Source organism: Tupaia chinensis, unplaced genomic scaffold, assembly GCF_000334495.1.
Source record: "Tupaia chinensis unplaced genomic scaffold, TupChi_1.0 Scaffold000652_1, whole genome shotgun sequence".
Classification (NCBI taxonomy): Eukaryota; Metazoa; Chordata; class Mammalia; order Scandentia; family Tupaiidae; genus Tupaia; species Tupaia belangeri.
Window position 1 is genome coordinate 1,883,601 of NW_006160173.1, and position 20,049 is coordinate 1,903,649.

Genomic DNA, 20,049 nt, shown 5'->3' on the forward strand with positions numbered 1-20,049 from the left:
TTTTTTTGCCTGTGCACACCATGCTATGTAATAAGCGTTAGAAAAGATTTTATGGAAAGTTGCCTTCTAAAAAGCAAGATATATTTTAATGAAAGAATGTAACCTAGAGCTACAGCAGGAACAGAACTAATAAAAGTTCTGATATCCTCTCTATTGGGCACGAGAGTTGATAATTGTCCCAGGATACTGAGGTATTTCATTAGCTGATATTTAAAATAAAGTCTGCATTTTGGTTCTTCAGTTTTCAACTAAAGTTTTGTGATACCTTCTTCCAGGCATAATACATTAGGTACATTGCTCTGGTGCCACATTGAATTGATTGAACGATTATTCAAAAATAATTCTAAAAGATCAATTTTATGGCCATATTTATTTATTTATTTATTTATTTATTTTTGGCTCATGCACTTGCCAGAGAGAGACAGAGAGAAAGAGAGGCAAAGTGAGACATCACCCTTCAGGGAGCTTGGCCATGCCACTATCCCTTCTCTTCCAGTCTTCTTTCAGGATATTGGGCATGCATACCCACATGCTGGTATGATTTTCAAGCCACCAGATCCAAGATTCAAACAGTGCAGTTATCCATGTGGGGTCCAGAGCCTTAACCTCCATGCCACCTGCTGCCCCATGTGTCCATAATTTTATTTACGTGCTCTTTTCTCAGAAGATAGTAGTGCAGGGCCCAGCCATGGTAACATGAGTTGGATTGTACTGTTTGGTAGGTTGAGTCCATATAGAAGGTCAAGATTATATTCCTGGTCCCACCTAAAAACCAGGTGCAGTGGCATAAACCTATAGTTCTGCTACTTAGAAGGCTGAGGCAGTAAGATGGTGATATAGTGATACCCTGTCCAAAATAAATAAAAACATAAATACATAAATAAATACAAACTGAAGTCCAAAGACATTATCTATACACAAAAGGGTAGCAGGGGATACTGAAACCTTGGGATGATAGAACATCTAGGAAGTAATATTTGTAGCTCTTGATTATGAGTTAGCTAGTTCATTATATATATATATATTCATATAATAATTGTATTTAATATTTTATAATATTCTATAATATAATAATTATATTTCTATATTTTATTTTCTATATTTTATGTTCAGTTGGACATAAAATATAGATAGAAATATAATTATATCTATATTTGGTATTCAAACCCAACTTCCAATCTTCCAGATGAGAACAGTCTGTCTGTGGCACAGGTGTGATGAGCCCACTAAGACAGCAGGCTTCACAGACTGGGAACACATGGGAAATCCAGATTCCATTCTTTTATACCAATAGGCCAGTCATAGAGGCATGTATGACTGAGGTGGGAGACACAGAAGACTGAGGTGGGAAGTGAAAATTCAGAATGACCTGAGCAATGTAGTAAAGGTGCTCTGTCTTAAAAAAAAAAAAAAAAGAAAAGAAAAGAAAAGAAAAAGGAAAAGTTGCTAACCTTAGACTGACATCAGTAAGACCAAATATTTAGGCCATGTAAATGCAGTTGCAGAGTTCAGTTCAGTGAAGACAAACTCTATGTATTTTGTTTAGTTTTGCTTGCTTTTGTTTTTCTTTTTCTTTTTTATTTACATTTAATCACTGTTTATCTTCATAAGAAATGTGAGCACACAAGTGTTGCATATCCAGAGTTGAATATGTCTGAAGGTAAAGGAATATTTCCTGTTAATATTTTGAAAAATAAAAAGGATAGGTGATCTCTGTATAGCTAACATAAAAATTTCAGGCAACTCAGGAGGCAGAAGCATGGGAATAATAAGCTGGAGCCCAAGGCCGGCCTGGACCCTTCCTAAAGCAAACAAATAAACAACCAACCCAAACTATCTGTGCCACTCAAGTCTTTCTTTTGCAAGGTTTTTATACTCACTAAAAATATTTTCTAATTTTTTAACAGCACTTTTCCAGTAAAATATTTTCCTTTTGTCTCCTTATGACTTTACGCATGACAAAAATGCTAGATCCCCTGTAACGTGTGCGCACTCAAATGGAAAAACAAAGAGTTGCTGTCAGAATTTCAAGGCAAAGTACGCAGTGCCGACTAGTCATTTGATATTTGCAAAGTACTTTGACAGTAAATGTATTTCATGTTATTTCTAGTCTTCCTATTTAATGATTTTTCTGGAGAATCATTGATAAAAGGGCAAGTAAATGCTAAAAATGTATGCATATTCTACAAATTCTTGTGAAGTAAAAGGATGAGTCAGCATCCTGATTTCATGAAGCCCCAATCGGCACAGTTAAGCTATGGGGATATACTTGTGAGAAAAAATTAAAAGATGATATGAAAAATACTTATAAGGAAAAATGAATAATAGTGTTTGAGATTTGACATTTGTTCTTCCAGAGAATATTTGTCTAACGAATATTCAATGCAGGAAGAACATCATGCCAGACACTGAGAATTTTAAGAAAGACATAAATATATAGTTTATTTTTCCTCCGATGAAAGAATCAGCGAGTTTTGCTTCCATTTCAGAAAGATATAACCTTTCAAATCATTGGTTAGCTTGTTGTCAATATCCGTAATTTGCTTAATCAATTGTACTTCAGCCATGAATTTTTCTGGTTGTTTGCTTTCTTCTTTCCGAGACACTGGAGAGGAAAATCACACATCTTGGTATTCACTGATGCCCCTCTCCCACCATTATCTCAGCCTGGCCAGTACTTCCTGGGAAGTGCGCTGTGGCCTGAGACTTTCTGACCAATTCTTTTCCTTCTCCTGGTTCTCAAAGGTCAGAGCTACAGCTAATGCAAAGACACTCCCTGCCTGCTTCTGCTCTCTCCCCGTTATGCTTCACAGGCATTTCCTCCAATAAATCTCTTATAGGTTTAATCCTGTTTTGGTGTCTGCTTTTTGAAGAACTCAAACTAACCCAGTCTTCACTCTGAAAAATGAACAAATATAAAATTTATTCAAGTTTGTAGCAAACAGTTTAATAATCTCTGCTCTACTGCCCCCTCCTTTTTAAAAAAAGTATAAACGTATTCTCAGTATCAAGCAACTTAAAAATAATTGAAAGAAATCCCCTTTCTCAGCTCTATGATGCCTGCCTTAATAGCCAAATTGTGAAGATAAATTTTTATGTGGCTCAAATTCAGTGTCATTACCATGTATTTAGGGTAGCTACTTAGTTTGCTCATATGACATCTGGAATAAAAAGAAAGTATTTCAGAAAGTTGTGGATAGATCTGCCTAAGAACAGCTTGATCTAGTTTAGATGTGTTGTAAACAGGATTAGGAGATGTAGGGGCTACTTTTTAATTAATTAATTAATTTTTTTTTGAGAGGTTTTTGCTATAGGGAGCATGCGCTCACCAAACAGAGAGAGACAGAGAGACAGAAAGCGAGAAATCACCCCCAGGGGGGATGGTCACACCACAATCCCTTCTCCTCTGTTCTCCTCTCGGGATCTTGGGCACGCACGCACACGCGCCCGGTGTGAGTTTTAAGCCACCGGGTCCGAGACGTGAAACACGGTCGACTATGTCGGAGTCCAGCGACATAGCCATTACGCTAACTGCTGATCCTGAGGAGCTACTTTTCATTAACATCTTTTATCACTGCCATTGAGGTATTCACTGAGGGGCTACTTTTCATTGACATCTTTTATCACTGCCATTGAGGTATTCAGACTCAACCGATTTTGTTAGTCATTTATTTCCACTTCCCAGTAGGTGGAGAGTTTCATGAGAACATGTTTTATCTCTTGTCTCTAATTCTAGCTTCTAATGCAGCTCAAAACATGTTAGTTGAAAGAAAATTTAAAAATGCCAAAAATAGAAAAACAGAAACAAAGGAAGAAAGAAGATTTGCTGTGGAAAGAGTACAAAGAAATTTTTCAAAAGTAAAAGATGGTTTCAAAGGAGGTAAAAAAATATGAAGATTTTTAAAGTGAAAGAAGTTGTTAATCTTTAGCAGGAATTAACAAAGTATATCTTTTGAAAATAAGACAACTCAAATGATATAGAAATAAGAAATAATATAAATGACAAGCAAGATAAAAGGTATTTTAGGAAAAGCAATGGCTAGAGCCTCATTTCTAAATGGCATGCTTATAGGAAAATAAACGGTCAAAACCAGACAAACTAGAAGATGCATATAAGACTTATACTATATATTATCTTTGTTTTGATAAAGACATTGAAATTATATTGGGCTAAGGGTCAAACAAGTGGACAGTTTCAGGAGAGGAGCGTACGCATCTCACACCCTGAAGTACGGATCAGTTAGTTATCTGTGTACGTATTTTTCATCTGAGAATGTGAGCTGCTCACACCTTTGAGAACCCAGACATGCAGTGGAAGAGAAGATGATAATCTCTCCCTAGTCATTTGGATTAGCTGAATCAATACTGATGATCAAAAGGTTGAAGAGATTGTGGCCAGATCACTCTCAAATCGAACACTATGAAAGAATTCTCTCAACAATGAATTTAAGAAAAGAAATACTATTTTCTGTTCGTACACCAACAAATGACAGAAAAGCTATTATAAACTGCCTATCACGATTGGAAGGATGGCATTAGGAAAAGAGAAAATTAGGACTTGTCAAGGGAAAAAAAAATACTAAGCTGTTGGTGGAACAGAAATATTTCTGCCAAACAGTTTAACAAAAATAAAATAATAAAGATTCCAGGACTTTGGGATTACATTTTAAAAATATGAGTGTGATTAAAACCAGGTGGGGATGCATTTCTGATACAATTAGACTCACATGGGAAGAGTCCTGGGTTTGTGCCCTGGGACATCTGTGAGCGTGCCAGGTGTGCGCATGTGTGTGTCTGTGATCCAGCCTGCTGGGACTTGTGGTGGATTATGGTATAAAGATGCTGTTGGGGTGTTTCTCTCTCTACTTTTCTGTCTCTTGTTATCTCAGGAATTTCTTATGAATAAACAAAAAAAAATGGCATGGTTGAATGGAGTCCGATTCTGTCCTGATTTATCACAGATTGATTGTAATAAAGAGAAAAGTCAATATTCATAGTATGAGAACAGAGATTGCAGAAATCCTTTCACTTACACAGATATTCTCTCATCTGGCATAACTGGTGTAACTTTCTTCCTAGATGTTGACCTGAAATTTTTCTGTCAATGCAGCCACATAATTGCGTGACACAAGCTGTGGAAATTATCATATTGTTAAAATTATTATAAATTATTAGTTTGTATTGAGACAAAAATTTGTCCATATCTTACTTTATAGTCTGGAAGCTACAAAATAGATTAGTCTTCTACAGCTTCTACAGGACTATTTTTTTTTTTTTTGAGAGGTTTTTCTATAGGGTGTGTGCGCTCGCTGGACAGACAGAGACAGAGAGACAGGAAGTGAGAAATCACCCCCCAGGGGGGATGGCCACGCCGCAATCCCTTCTCCTCCATTCTCCTCTTGGGATCTTGGGTACGCACGCACATGCGCCCGGCGCGAGTTTAAGCCACCAGGTCCGGGACTCGAACTGCAGTTGACTATGTGGGAGTCCAACAACATAGCCATTACGTTAACTGCTGGTATCTCTACAGGACTTTTTTTTTTGCGAGAGAGAGGAATTTTTGCTATAGGATGTATGCACTCACTGGAGAGACAGAGAGAGAGAGAGACAGAAAGTGAGAAATCACCCCCCAGGGGGGATGGTCACGCCACAATCCCTTCTCTTCCATTCTTTCCTCAGGATTTTGGGCATGCGCGCACATGTGCCTGATTTGAGTTTGAAGCCAATGGGTCTGGGACTTGAACCACAGTAGACTATATGGGAGTCCATTGATGATGTAACCATATGCCATCAGCTGATCCCTTACATGACAACTTTTAAATATTCAATAGAGTTACAATGAGTCCTTTAAGTTTTTTTTCTTTTAGGCATCCCATAGACAATCCTAATTCTAGCAACACTTCCATTGAAGGATTACCATTTATAATTTTTTTTCATTTTCTTTTTAAAACCTATTATAATGCATATATGCTTATAAGAGAATGGCAGATAGAAAAGGGGAAAGTGAGAAGTCACTCCTTGGGGGAATAGCCATGCCTCAATCCATTCTCCTCCAGTCTTCTCTAGGGATTTTGGACACTTGTGCCCACATACCCACCAGGTATGAGACTCCATCTGGGTAGTCTGCCATGTGGGATCCAGACACCTTAACTACCATGCCATTGACTGACTCTGTAATTAGATTTTAAAAGCAGTCCCCCCAAATTAAAACAATCCTTCAGATAAATTCTGACCAGTGCAGAATAAAGTGAAGTTTCTTTTCTGGACACATGAATTTTACTAACTTTCGCTATGGGTATCTTCATTTTGCAATGACACAATGAACTCGGATTCAGTTAAAATCGTATAATGCTTTAAAAAGAGAAAGTAGAGTGTGAATTGCTGTTGAATCCCCTTCTCTTCACCTGTAGTTGTGTAGTTGATGTTTTTCTCATTCATATGTAGATCTTCGTATCTGTCCTTATTTACTATCATAATTTTTAATTTTAGCTCATTCTTACAGCTCACTATGAACTGTCTGTGCAATAATGCCATACTTCATTAGACACATTGGAAACAGATTAGGTATTGCTCAACCGGCAAGGCTGAGTTTTAGGAACAATATAAGGATGTAATGTGCAAGATGAGTTGAAGTAGAGGAAACTGGAGGCAAAAGTGAAACAGATGAGACAATTCTAGATGAAGGTGGTAATGGTAGGATAGAATATAAAAGGACAGTAAAAAACACAAAGAATTAACAAAAATCAGTGTTTTGTTATACTAGTTATTATATACTAGATGTATGAGATAAGGAAGTGGATGGGTTAAAAAGCCACTCTTGTATTCCAAGTTTGGGTGTTTTGAACCTGATGGTTAATTTGGCAGATATATTGAGGCCCAAAGGAAAAGGAGTTTAGGAAGAAAGATGATGATTCTGACTTAGATATATTAAAATTCTTTTTCAGAGATATTTTTGCTATAGGATGTGTGCTCTTACAGGAGAGACAGAGAGAAACAGAGAGACAGAAAGTGAGAAATCACCCCCCAGGAGGGATGGCCATGCCACAATCCCTTTTCCTTCCTTCTCCTCTCAGGAATTTGGGTACACATGCACACACACCTGGCAGCAGGTCCAGGACTTGAACCACAGTCTTCCACGTGGGATTCTAACACTTTAACCACTATGGCACCTGTTGGTTCCAAGACATATTAATTTCGAGATATGGTAGTACGCACAATTAGAAATTCCCAAAGCACTTATTAATGGTAGGAGAGGTTTTTCTGAATCATAGGACACAGGTGAATGTTAACGGTAAATACTTGATAGGCATCTATGCAGAAATGATTGCTGAAGCTCTGAGAAGAAGGACTCAATTTAAAAAGGCCTTCAATTATCATAAAGTTATAAGATCAGGCATGCCAGAAGTTGTATACAGTCTAGGGAGAAAAATCTAAGGAACGTCTACGGAAAGACATAGAAGAGCCAACAGACTAGAAAGAGACTAATTGACACAGAAAAGAAAATACTAAACTTACTGTTCAAGTGTTTCTGTTAATGGAGTTCTCCAATATTCATTTTAAAAATTTCAAGATAAATTGTAACTCCTTCAGTTATCTAACTTTCCTTTTTGCTATTTTTTAAATGATATATTTGCCCTTCCTTATTACAATAACATTTTATTGTTTTAACGTATGTAAATATTATTATAAATAGATCACTAGACTCCTTGTATTTTCCATTAATATTAAAACAGTTACTCTTAAGATAGATAGTAGAAATTGTTTCGTGTAAGTGTAACTAAAATACATTAGTTTAGAAGTAATTTTTAAAACAATTTGCATGATCTTTGTTTAGACTTTTCCAGAGACTAGACGTACCAGAGGCTGCACCTCATTGTCTGAGTTTTCCTTTGACATTGATATTACCATAATAAATGAATATTCAAAATAATGTGAACAATTCTAAACCACTAAATTATGAGATGCTCTTTCACTTCTACAGAATAAAGCATTATATTATAACTTACATTTTGCAGGTAAGATTCCCCCCAAAAGCTGTGGATTGTTGGAGTAGCGTTAAAAATAACCTTAGAATGGCATAATGTCATTTTATTTAGTTTGACATTTAAATGATCTATTTTCAATGATAAAGGGAATAACTTGTTTTTAAATCTAGCTAGAACTATGCTTTTTTTTTTCCCTTTTAGTCCTGACACTCAAAGTTAAATAATCTGCATAAAGTTAATTAGACTGTTTATATAACTATGGCTTATTTTATAGCTAGTCTACATTTTTGTATTCTCTCCCTTGGACATCATTTATCATGATTTATATATGTATCAGACTATTATTTATAAGCCATTTACTGTGTCAGAGGAAGACTGGGAGTTTTGAGAAAAGAGTTTGTAGGGTATCAATATTGTTCAATTCTTTTATCTTTTCACCTTATTTCTGTTCTAGAGATTCTCAGTGCATCTACAATGCAGAATTATAAACACACAACTTTCATGCAAAGACAAAAATACAGTCTCTAGCTATAAGTTGACATTTACTGATCATCATTAAACTACTTTTCCATAGCTATTTTTTTCTTAAGAGATAAAAACATTCAACATACGATACTTTTGAAAGTTTAGGAAATAAAAAAAAAGTGTGTAATTACCTTTTCTTTGCCTAAGGGTATGTGCACTTGCAGGAGAGAAAGAAACACAGAAAGAGGGAAAGTGAGAAATCACCTCCCAGAGGCGATGGCCATGTCACAAGCCCTCCTCCATTATTCTTTCTGGATCTTGGGCACGCATGCACACGCACCCGCCATGAGTTTCAAGTCACAGGGTCTGGAAATCAAACTGCGGTAGGCCGTTCAGGAGTCCAGTGACGTAACCACTACACCATCTTCTGGCCTCTGTGATTACCTTTTTAATATCATCTTATTACTGGGAAACAGAAATACCCAGATTAAAAGGAACACCTAGTAAGGTGAAAAATTCATGACATTTTTGTGTTCAAGAACTAAATCTAACACAACATGTTTAGTTTAAAACTGATCAGTTTTGGGAATTAGCAGTTAGCGTAATGGCTATGTCGAGACTGAAATTTTGTTTCACATGAAATTGTAAGTCATCCTGGAAACTTATTGAAATTTTCTCTCACATGAAATTGTAAGTCATCCTGGAAACTTTTTTTTCTTTTTTTTTTTTTTTTCAGAAAAACAAAAATTCGGGACAGAGAAGTCATTAGGTATAAACAGTTTGATAATGAGATCATTACATGTATTGGCTAGAAAAATCCCATTGAAGCTAACATTTTCAAGACATAATAGGAAATACATCATTTGCATCATTTAAACTCTTGAAAATCCTGCCAAGCACATGTGTGCGTGTGCCCCTATCCCAAGAGGAGAATGTAGGAGAAGGGATTGGGGTGTGACAATAACCCTGGGGGGGGGTGATTTCTCACTTTCTGTCTCTCTCTCTGTCTCTTTTCTCTCTCTTGCAAGCCTATGCACACCATAGCAAAAATCTCTGGGAAAAAAAAAAAAAGATTTGTGAAAAAGTAAAATTATCATGGTAGCTGCTTGTCTTCCAAAGATTTTTACTGGGAACTTGTATCTGTTATAACTTAATCTATAAAGCCCTTTATGTCTTATCACTTACTGTAGAAGAATGAGAAACATTACAATCATCTTTCCTTTGATAAAGTGATCAGCTACTTTATAACATAGTGTCCACTTTCTTTTATTTTTTTTTGGAGAGGTTTTTGCTATAGGACGCGTGCGCTCACCAGACAGAGAGAGACATAGAGACAGAAAGCAAGAAATCACCCCCCATGGGGGATGGTCACTCCGCAATCCCTTCTCCTCCATTCTCCTCTTGGGATCTTGGGCACGCACGCACACGAGCCCGGCGTGAGTTTTAAAGCCACTGGGTCCGGGACGCGAACAGCAGTCAACTACGTGGGAGTCCAGCGACATAGCCATTACGCTAACTGCTGGTTCCCAGTGTCCACTTTGTAATAGGACCAAGAATAGCTGTTATTTTATTGATAAATAAATTACTTCAGTGGATATATTTTTACTTTACATTGATAATTTAAGTTGTCGTAGAACTGCAATGTCTAAATTTTGTGAAAAGTATGTATCTTCAGAAATTTCATGCTAATATATAAATACGGATAAGGTAACATTAATGTTATTCATTATTTTTCAGGACTTAACAAATGTCTTTTGATGTTTAGTGTTTAGGATAATAAGGCTAATGCTACCACCAACCCATCACAGCTGCTGCCACTAGAACTTGTTAACAAATGTATAGGATCCAGAATTCACATTGTGATGAAAAGTGATAAGGAAATTGTTGGTACACTTCTAGGATTTGATGACTTTGTCAATATGGTACTGAAAGATGTTCCTGAATTTGAAATCACACCAGAAGGAAGAAGGATTACTGAATTAAATCAGATTCTGCTAAATGGAAACAATATAACAATGCTGGTTCCTGGAGGAGAAGGACCTGAAGTATGAATGGATATCCTAGACTTATGCTAGATTCTATTTTGCCTTACAGTGACAACAAAATAGAAAAAAATTTTTTAAACCTTTTAATGTTAGGTCCTGTAAAGCTGTTTCCCATTAATGGGAAATGCTTCGAAGTTGTATACCCATTTTTGTAAGTTAATCATGATTATTTTGGAAAAAGAAGAAAAGTTTGTTTTTTGAAGGCTAAAATAAAGATGTTATTTGTTAACTCAAAAAAAAAACGAAAGAAGGCAATGTGAAAAGGACAGTCTTTCAACAACGGTGTTATAGGAAAAGAATTACCACATGCAAAAGAATGTGGTTGGTTCCTTATCTTGCACCATCTACAAAAATTGATTCTAAATTGATCAACGACCTAAAAGTAAGAGCTAAAGCTTTAAAACTCTTAGAACATGACACAGGGGGAAGCTTTATAACATAAGATTAGAATAATTTCTTGTATAGTACATCAAAAGGTAATAACAATGAGAACAACATAGATAAATTATACATCATCAATATTAAAAATGTTTGTGAATCAAAAGCTACTACCAAAAGAATGAAAGACAGGCAAGGTGACATGAAGATTATGGTTCTAGATCCCTCATGCCAACTCCATGGTTTGAGTACCAGAACCAGAAGCCCAAAAACACGCCAGGCACATATGCATATGTGACCAAAATCCTGAGAAGAGAATGGAGGAGAAAGAAGGGCTTGTGTTGTAGATATCCCCCCCAGATGTGATTTCTTACGCTCTCTGCCTCCCCAACCCCAGTGAGTGCATAAGCCTTATAGTAAAAGAAAAAAATTAAAAAGTCTGACATAGAATTATTAAATAATCCAGCAACTGTGCTTCTAGGTATACACCCAAACGAATTGAAAGCAGGTAGTCAAACATACTTGTACACTAAGGTTCATTGGAGCAGTTATTTATAGTAGTCAACAGTTAGAAATTACCCAAATGCCCATCAGTACATGAACGAACAAACCAATTATGGTGTATGCATACAGCAGAATAATATTCAGCTTTAATATGCTACATAATGTACAACACAGATTAACACAAAAAACATCGTACTACGTAGAATAAGCCAGACACGAATTGACAAATATTATATGATTCACTTATGCGAAGTATGTAGAATAAGTAAATTCAGAGAGACAAGGTAGATTAGAGGCTACCAGGGACTGAGGGTGGGAAAATGGGCCGTTGTTGTTTAATGGATACAGAGTGTTTATTTGGGATGATAAAAAAGTCCTGGAAATGGATGGTGGTGATAGCTGCATGCAGTGTGGAAGTACTTAATTCCATTGAACTGTGCACTTAGAAATGGCTAAAATTATATATTTTATGTCATATACATATTTTACTATAATTAAAACCAACACACACAATTCTATTTTCAAAGCCTGGACTATGCCTCCTGTTTTTTCCAGAGGAGGCATTTAAAGTGGGTGAATCCTATCCACAACCCAGAGATCTGTGACTGACCTAGAAAGACGCAGAGACAGAAGGATTCCTGGGAGCAAATTGCTGATTTTTATTTTGAGCACACCTTCCAGGGTGGGCCTGACTACTTCAGGACCATGTGTGTGTGCGTGTGTGTGTGTGTGTGCACGCGCACGCATGCACTCCCTACGCAGATATCCTTACCTGAACTCCCTGTTTTGACTTGTATTGTCATCAGAGAACAAAGAGTTCTCACCAAAATACTCACCAGCCTTCTATCGCTTACTTCCCTTGTGTCTGAATTTTTTACTTTCAGAAACGGTTTATGAACCTTTAATCATGACTTCCATTTGAAATTTTAAAAATGCATTTTAAACAATAAGAAGAAACGAAAAACAATGAGCACTTCAGTTACCAGTGATAATTGTTGGTCACCTCCTTCCCTCACCACTAAGCCTGGCCAGAACTTTTATTTACCACATCTAAGGAGCACCTGCAGCCTGAACCCTGGTCTCCTTCAGAATTCATGAGCTGGTTTCAGCTAATGGATCTCTTATCTCTCCCTCTGGTAAAGGCACTGGGATTGGGTCATTCATGGCAAAGTTTCAGGGGATAGACAAGGAGTCTTCTGAGCCTGTCTTCCTCAGAGATAGTAAATGAGTGAGATGAGCAAAGGTGACAAAGTTAGCCAGGGGTTGCTACTCTCTGCAGAGGCAAAGTTCTGTAGATGACTTCATGGTGGGAATGAGCTAAAAATGGCAGGGGTCATGAGAAAAGGAACTGTCACCACCATTCAGGAACTCTTAGATTGAACAGAAATGCTCTGAGTTTGCACAAAATCCATGGGATTTTAAGAACTTGCCAGTTCCAACTGACTTCTGAGTTCTGATGCTTGAAAACCAGGGCTCTCAGTTAATAAATTTAGGGAGAACTTTCAGTCCTCTCCTGTACTGAGGATTGCCTGCGTTGACCAAACACAAAAGAGAGTGGGAGGCTACGGAGCAGAGAGATCCCTTTGACCACCAGGTTTCCACAAAAAAGAGGAGAGAGGATTAAGCTGTAAGAGCTCAGGGTTCAGGAGTCACATGAAGGTTTGACTGAGTGTTCACAGCAGCCGACTCATCTGTGTACATTCGCAGCATAGCTAGATACTTACCTGTATTTTGTCTCTTTAAAAGTAAACTGCGCTTACCATTTTCATTGAACTATTGTTATTTAATTGATGCTCTAATTGCTGTTATTGAAGTTTGATAGTAGTATAATACCTAAGGTAGTATTTTGAAAGGATAGCTTTATTTAATATAATTATTATACAAACAGCGTTGCCATTTCATGGTCCTTTCTAGAATCATATAGGATTAAAAATATAATAATAATTGCCGGAAAGTGTGTCACTCACCAGAGAGAGCAGCTTCCACCTCCTAGTAGGGTACAGTCTCAAATACTCTTTTCTCTATTTCTTCATTGCATCAGGATTTGGGGTATACACACACAGTGTCTAGGATGTTCTACAAGTTGCTGGGGCTGAGATTTGAACCTTGGTCAGTTGTATGAGGTCTGGCTCTCTACGTACAACACTTAAGCACTGCACTATGGGACCAGCCCTAGAGAGCAAATATTATATTTTTACTTATATAAGAGATTCAGTTATACTTAAACTCTCATTGACATTTGAAAAATACATTAGAACAACAAAGAAACTATATGGACTAAAACAACATTCTTTTGGCCCTTATTAAAATGATAGCATTTTATCACCATAACAGTGGGTAGATTTTTTAAAAACAGATAAGAATTCATTTCCTACTTATATTTATGCTGCTTTCATATCAGTACACTAGTATTTGAAAGGACACCAAACTCAATACGTTTATTCATCTATTATTTATTGTCACCTCCTTTATAGATTTTTGTCCTGGTTTAGATTTTTACTTTGTTTTCTATTCTGTAGAAGGAATAGTTCTTCATATTTTATTTTTTGTAGGTCACAAAAGAATATTTTTCTCAATAAAATCCTGAAGCACCTAATATAAAAAAAATCCATCAACTTGTTATTAAGCGTATGAACTAGAGGGACTGACCAAAACAGTGAAACAGAATGTCAGAACAAATTGTGACTTTGCTATTTGAGCTTGGGAGCTCACCAGAGGTCCTTCTCGGGGCCAATTCATCTTAAAATGCACAGTCTTTGAAGTAATACCTTACAATGCCGATGCCTGTACTAGGAACTATGATCAAAAACTGTAAATCTTTTTGTCACCATGAATTTCATGAAGCAATCAATCTCAATCCCTTGGGACAAAAACTTTGGGGGGGGAAATTGTTTCACCTATCCTGAAAGACTAGTAAATCATTTTCAAATTGATATCTTGTCTGGCGTTAATATAGATATAGGTATATAGGCTCCATATTTTGAAAATGTAATGAATAATTTAATGATTTGCCAGGAACCATATTTTCAGCATCATTGTTGCCTCACAGTAAATATCCTTGAAGGACTAGGATAAAGCTGTACTTTGTCACATGTGTTTGTTATGTATTAGTTGTTCCATGCTTGATTTTCAGAGCTACTAAACTTCAAGAAAAGATAAATACATTTAAGTGAATATTTTTGTTTGTGTATACTAGAGATCTGCTAAATCTCAATGCCCCCCATGCTGACTTTATATTGCTTAAGTTGTTTCTGTGTAAATTAAATACCACTGCATTCTTTAAATATGAAATATGTAGTTCTTTACTGCATGCCAAACATTGAAATGGCATAAGTAGTCCCATGGACCAGACATTTCAGTGGGGTCCTCACAGTTGGGGTTCACATCGTCTTTCTCAAGAGCATTTCATGTAGTTTTGCTTCTATTTAATCATTCCACTATTAATGCCATATACCAGAATATTTTATACTCTCCTTACAACACTTTGATGAATAAACAAGAAAAAATTAACTTAGTCCTGAGTGAATATGACTTTCTTTTTGAGTTGGTTGATTGATTGATGGAGAGATGGGTACCTTCAACAGGGTCTGCACGCTGTGGTATTTGTTCCCAAAAACCAGATCCCAGGCATGCCCAGCAGGTTCCGGTGAAACTGAGGCCTGAACGCAGGCTTTCTCATGACTCCCATATTGCAGAGTGATATCCTACCCAGAGCCCTGAGTCAGTGAGGATCTCTCCCTCTCTCTTTTCATTAATTTATTCATTCTATGAATCAGAAAGACAGAGACAGCCTCCTGAACTGATCCTGGCACCGTCTTTCACCCTCAGCTCTGATCATGCCACATGTCTGGCATACTCGGGAAGGTCCCAAGACCTGAAACGGGAAACTTCCCATGAGGGTCACTCTCACAGAGCACTTTATGAATGAAACCAGTTCAATTATTAGACTGTCAAATGCATACATTTCAGTTTATTTCTGTGGATGGATATATATTTCACATGTGGACATAATCTTGGTTTTTATATTTCTAACTTTTGGAAGTTTTAAATAAACTTAGCATTTCTCTTATGTTTTTAACTATCACAGTATCCAAAGTGGCCATTTGTGGTTAGCTAGAGAGTGCTAAGATAATGGCTGTGTTGATATTACATGCCAGAAATGCACAAATTAAAAAAATATATATAACAGATAATGTACTCTGTCATGTTCGGTAACTGAATTATATCTGTAATTAAACTGATCCAATGTTCAGAAACCAGCCAGTAACAGTTAAGATTAGAGAGAGAGAAAAAAAAAAAAACAATGTGGGCCAGCCCATGGCCTGGTGGTTAAGGTGGCTGAATCCCACCTGACCAGCCACATAGTTTGAGTCCCAAACCCAGTGACTTACAAACCAGGAGTGCCCTAAATCCTGGAAGGTGGGAGAAATGGAGGTAGAGGGATCATGGCATGACCACGCCCACAAAAAATACTTTCTTTCTGTCCCTCTTTCTCTTTGTCTCTGTCTCTCTCATGAGTGCATGCACCCTATGTCAAATTAAAAAAAAAAGGCATATCATTTTACATGAGAGAGGAAATCAACAAATAGATTTATAGCTTCTATATAATACATCGATTTATGTATAAAATGTATTATGTATGTGAATATATGGGGTGTACATGTAAAATGTCAATACAAGCAACCCAAATTAAAAAATATAGACTCAGGACCTGGAGATGACATAACTGCTACATTACTGAACTCCCAAGTAGTTGACTGAGGTTTGAGACCCTGACCTGGTGGTTTAACTCCACTCTGGGCACACATGTGTGAGTACCCAAAATCACAAGAGGAGAATGGAAGAGAAGGGATTGCAGTGTGGCCATGCCACCTAAGGGGGTGATTTCTCACTTTCAGTTTCTATCTCTCTGGTGAGCACATATGCCCCATAGCAAAAATTTTCTCAAAAAAATATAGATTATACCTCTACTTGTGCTAGATTTCAATATTTTAATTTATCTTGTCAGTTTGAGTTTGCCTTGAGATTTTAGAATTTGGAAACATTCAGCAATTTATCTTGGAAATTGTACATGCTATCAGCCAACCATTCTACCCTTTGCACCCCCTCCCTCTAGCATAGATCCTTTTTCTCTATATACAATCAATACATTGATATACCAAACCTCCAATATGCTCCTGTAAGACCAGGATTCATTTATATAAAAAGAATGTACAGATTGACTACCAAAAACCTGTTTTGTGTCTCCTCCATCCTGTCATTGCTCATTACACCTAGCAGATATTTTAATAATTATTTGTAGTTGTATACATTTTAACTTGCTCATGAGAAACAGTTAATAATGAAAAGATGTCTGAGGCTGTTTTTCATAAATTCAGATCCTGAGAAACAGTAAAGGAGAGCAGGAGGAAGAACATTTTCCTAGTATATGCCAGAAAACATGTCTGGGGATTATGAGAATTAACTATTTTTGTTGAATATTTACTTGGTTGCCTCAAACTCTAAATTGGAGGAGGAAAAAAGTCAAACTTCAAAGCAATCTTAAGTAAAGTTTAACCTGCATTAAAGTGCATATTGCTGTCCAATTGCTTGAGTTAAATATTTCTAAAAGGTAAACATACAGATAAATTTAGGGACATCTGCATAAAGCAGTGCATGTGATGGTTTGCTCTTAATATAATCCCAAAATGATAGTATTATAATCTTTATAAATAATGCAAAATTTGCTATCAGGCACAAAGCTTATTTGCTTACTCTGAATAGAGTCTTAACTAAATTTCAGCTCTTACAAAGTTTGTTGCTGCTGAAATAGAAGTAGATGGAAATGGTTTTGACAAAGACATTTTGGAGTGACAAAACAGTCGAGTAGTTTAGATAAGACTTCTTTATTTAAATAGTACACATATCAGACATATAGAATGCAACTATATTGCAGAAGAAAATACTGGATCATCAGAAAAGTCATGACCTATTCTTGCGCAGAAAAGTATGTCATGAATTTCCCAATGATCCAATATGTTTTTTGTATTTAGAGAGAGATTTTTGCTACAGTGCATGTACATTTGTCGGAGAGACAGAGACAGACAGAAAGTGAGGGAACCACCGCCCCCCCCACCCCAAGGAGGATGGCCATGCTACAATTCCTTCTCCTCTATTCTCTTCTTGGGTTTTTCGGCACACACACACACACACACACACACACACACACACGTGCCTGGTTTGAGTTTTAAGCTGCCAGTTCAGGACTCACACTGCAGTTGACTACATGGAAGTCCAGCAACTTAATCATTACACCATCTGCTGGTCCCCTGATGACTCAATATTAAAATCAAGAATAGAAAATAGCAGACAGCTTAATGATTGCATCAGTGGACTTCCATATGGTCAACATGGTTAAAATCCCAGAACCAGTGGCTTGAAAATCACTCCAGGCGTGAGTCTGAGTGTGCCCAAGAACCTGGGAGGAGAATGAAGGAGAGGGATTCTAACATGGCCAACATCTCCCACTCTGGGAGGTGAGTTCTCACTTTCCCTCTTACTGTCTCTGTCTCTCTCTGGCTAGTGCATGTGCCTTCTAGCAAACACCTCTTAAAAACAGCCAACCAAACGAAAAGATCAAGAGTACATGTTGGGACCAGCAGTTAGCATAATGGCTATGTCGCTGGACTCCCACGTAGTTGACCGCGGTTTGTGTCCGGAGCCGGTGGCTTAAAAATCACGCCAGGCACGTGTGTGTGTGTGCCCAAAATCCCAAGAAGAAAAAGGAGGAGAAGGGATTGCAGCGTGACCATCCCTTCTGGGGGGGGGTGATTTCTCGCTTTCTGTCTCTATGTCTCTCTTTGTCTGTCTGACGAGCACACGAGCCCTATAGCGAAAACCTCTCAAAAAAAAAAATAAAAAATAAAAAAATAAATAAAAAACTCACACCAGGCATGTTTGTGTGCACGCCCAAGATCTGGAGAGGAGAATGGAGGAGAAGGGATTGTGGTGTGGCCATCACCCTTGGGGTGTGATTTCTCGCTTTTTGTCTCTCTGTCTCTCCCTGTGTGGCAAGCACATGCTCCCTATAGCAAAAAACTCTCAAAAAAAAAAAAAAAAAAAAAAAAAAAAGGTGTTATGGGGCCTGTTATGGGGCCAGCAGGTGGCATGGTGGTTAAGGACACCATGAATTTCCTAATGGCCTACCCATGGTCTGAGTCCCAGACCCAGTGACTGAAATTCACCATGTGAATGTGTGCCCAAAATCTGGAGAGGAGAATGGAAAAGAAGGGATTGCTGCATGGCCATTCCCCTCTGGGGGTGGGGGGGGGGCTGATTTCTTGCTTTTTCTCTGTCTGACTCCCTGGTGAACACATGTACCCTATAGCAGAAAGTTCTGGAGGAGAAAAAAGAATAGACATGAGAGTAAAATCTTTAGATAGTGACACCTTGTTTTACTTCCTGTACATATTTACTTAAAATTCCATAGTACTGACATCTCCTGTGTACTTTCTGCAGTTACCCTTTTATTTCTAGTCTAATGATTCCTTGTCTGCATCCTCCCAGGTTTAGTCTTTGGCACTCAATATGCAGAGGGAGAAAGGCACAAAGATTCACATGTTGCTAAGTTGGATCTTGCAGTTAATAAAAAAAGAAAAAGAAAAAAAGTAGAGCAGAGCTATTTTGATTTATTTTCTATTTCAAATCCCTGTTAAAATAATTAACTACATAAATGTGTGTTTTCATATGCATGCTACCTCTCAGACATATCGTATCCCATGATTTGTGAATTTTAATTCTCACTACATGACGTTTAAAGAATGTTTATTTACGTTTATGCCACAGTCGCACTAAATGAATCTAGAGTTCGTGTAGCATTAGGGAAACTTTTAAGGAAATGCATCTTGAGCATTGTGCCAGATTTCAGCTCATTTCCATTTTACAACTATCTCTCCTTTTGGTTTTTGCATAATATTATATCGCTAAGTTTTCTCATAGAACACATTTCAAACATATTTTTTAATTCATATGTGCATTATTATTAGATTTCTACTGTAATATGTTATTTCCTATGTTTATTGAGGATTATTTTTAAAATGGAATTTGTCTTAAAACAGTAAACCAAGCTAGTAAAATCATGTGATGTAATTGATAATTGATTATTTGATGTATTTCAAAATGATTAAAAAGGATTAACTCCATTGAGAGCAGGGCACTTAAGCAACAACCGTATTATAGGTTGAAAACAGCCAATAGGAATGAGGAAAGAAAAAGAAATGTCTCTAAGATATGAAAGTACACCATGAGTTAAAGTTCTTGACAGATGAAAATGACAGAAAAGAAATAAGTGTGCAGGAGAAATAGGTTGATTCTTCCTAAGAAGTGTCTACACTAGCTAGGAAGTAAAGAGACAAAAACCACAAAGAAGGGACAGTGTCAAACAACAGATCAGCTCTCCACGTGAGAACTGGTGGTACAGCCTACTAATGGCAGACAGAACTGGATAGACCAATAGCCTGCTTAACAAGGACCCAAAGGTGTCCTTTTCTAACACAAAGAGTAAGTGTTCAAGTAATGCTTTGACAAGGCACCCTGAAGTACAATAATGCATTCTGTCTTTAAAAATGTGTTACTCTAGGTCATACATAGTTTGACATGGCACCAAGAAGACACGCTGTTGTAAACTGATCTAT

At 37.1% G+C, this 20,049-nt stretch overlaps 1 protein-coding gene and 1 pseudogene across 2 annotated transcripts in view; both read left to right on the plus strand.

The window, feature by feature from the left end:
- LOC102468802 (U6 snRNA-associated Sm-like protein LSm5 pseudogene) overlaps positions 1–10,541 on the plus strand; it is a 39,115-nt pseudogene extending 28,574 nt beyond the window's left edge.
- CADM2 (cell adhesion molecule 2) overlaps positions 1–20,049 on the plus strand; it is a 1,200,723-nt gene that overhangs the window by 470,934 nt on the left and 709,740 nt on the right. The window lies entirely within an intron of this gene.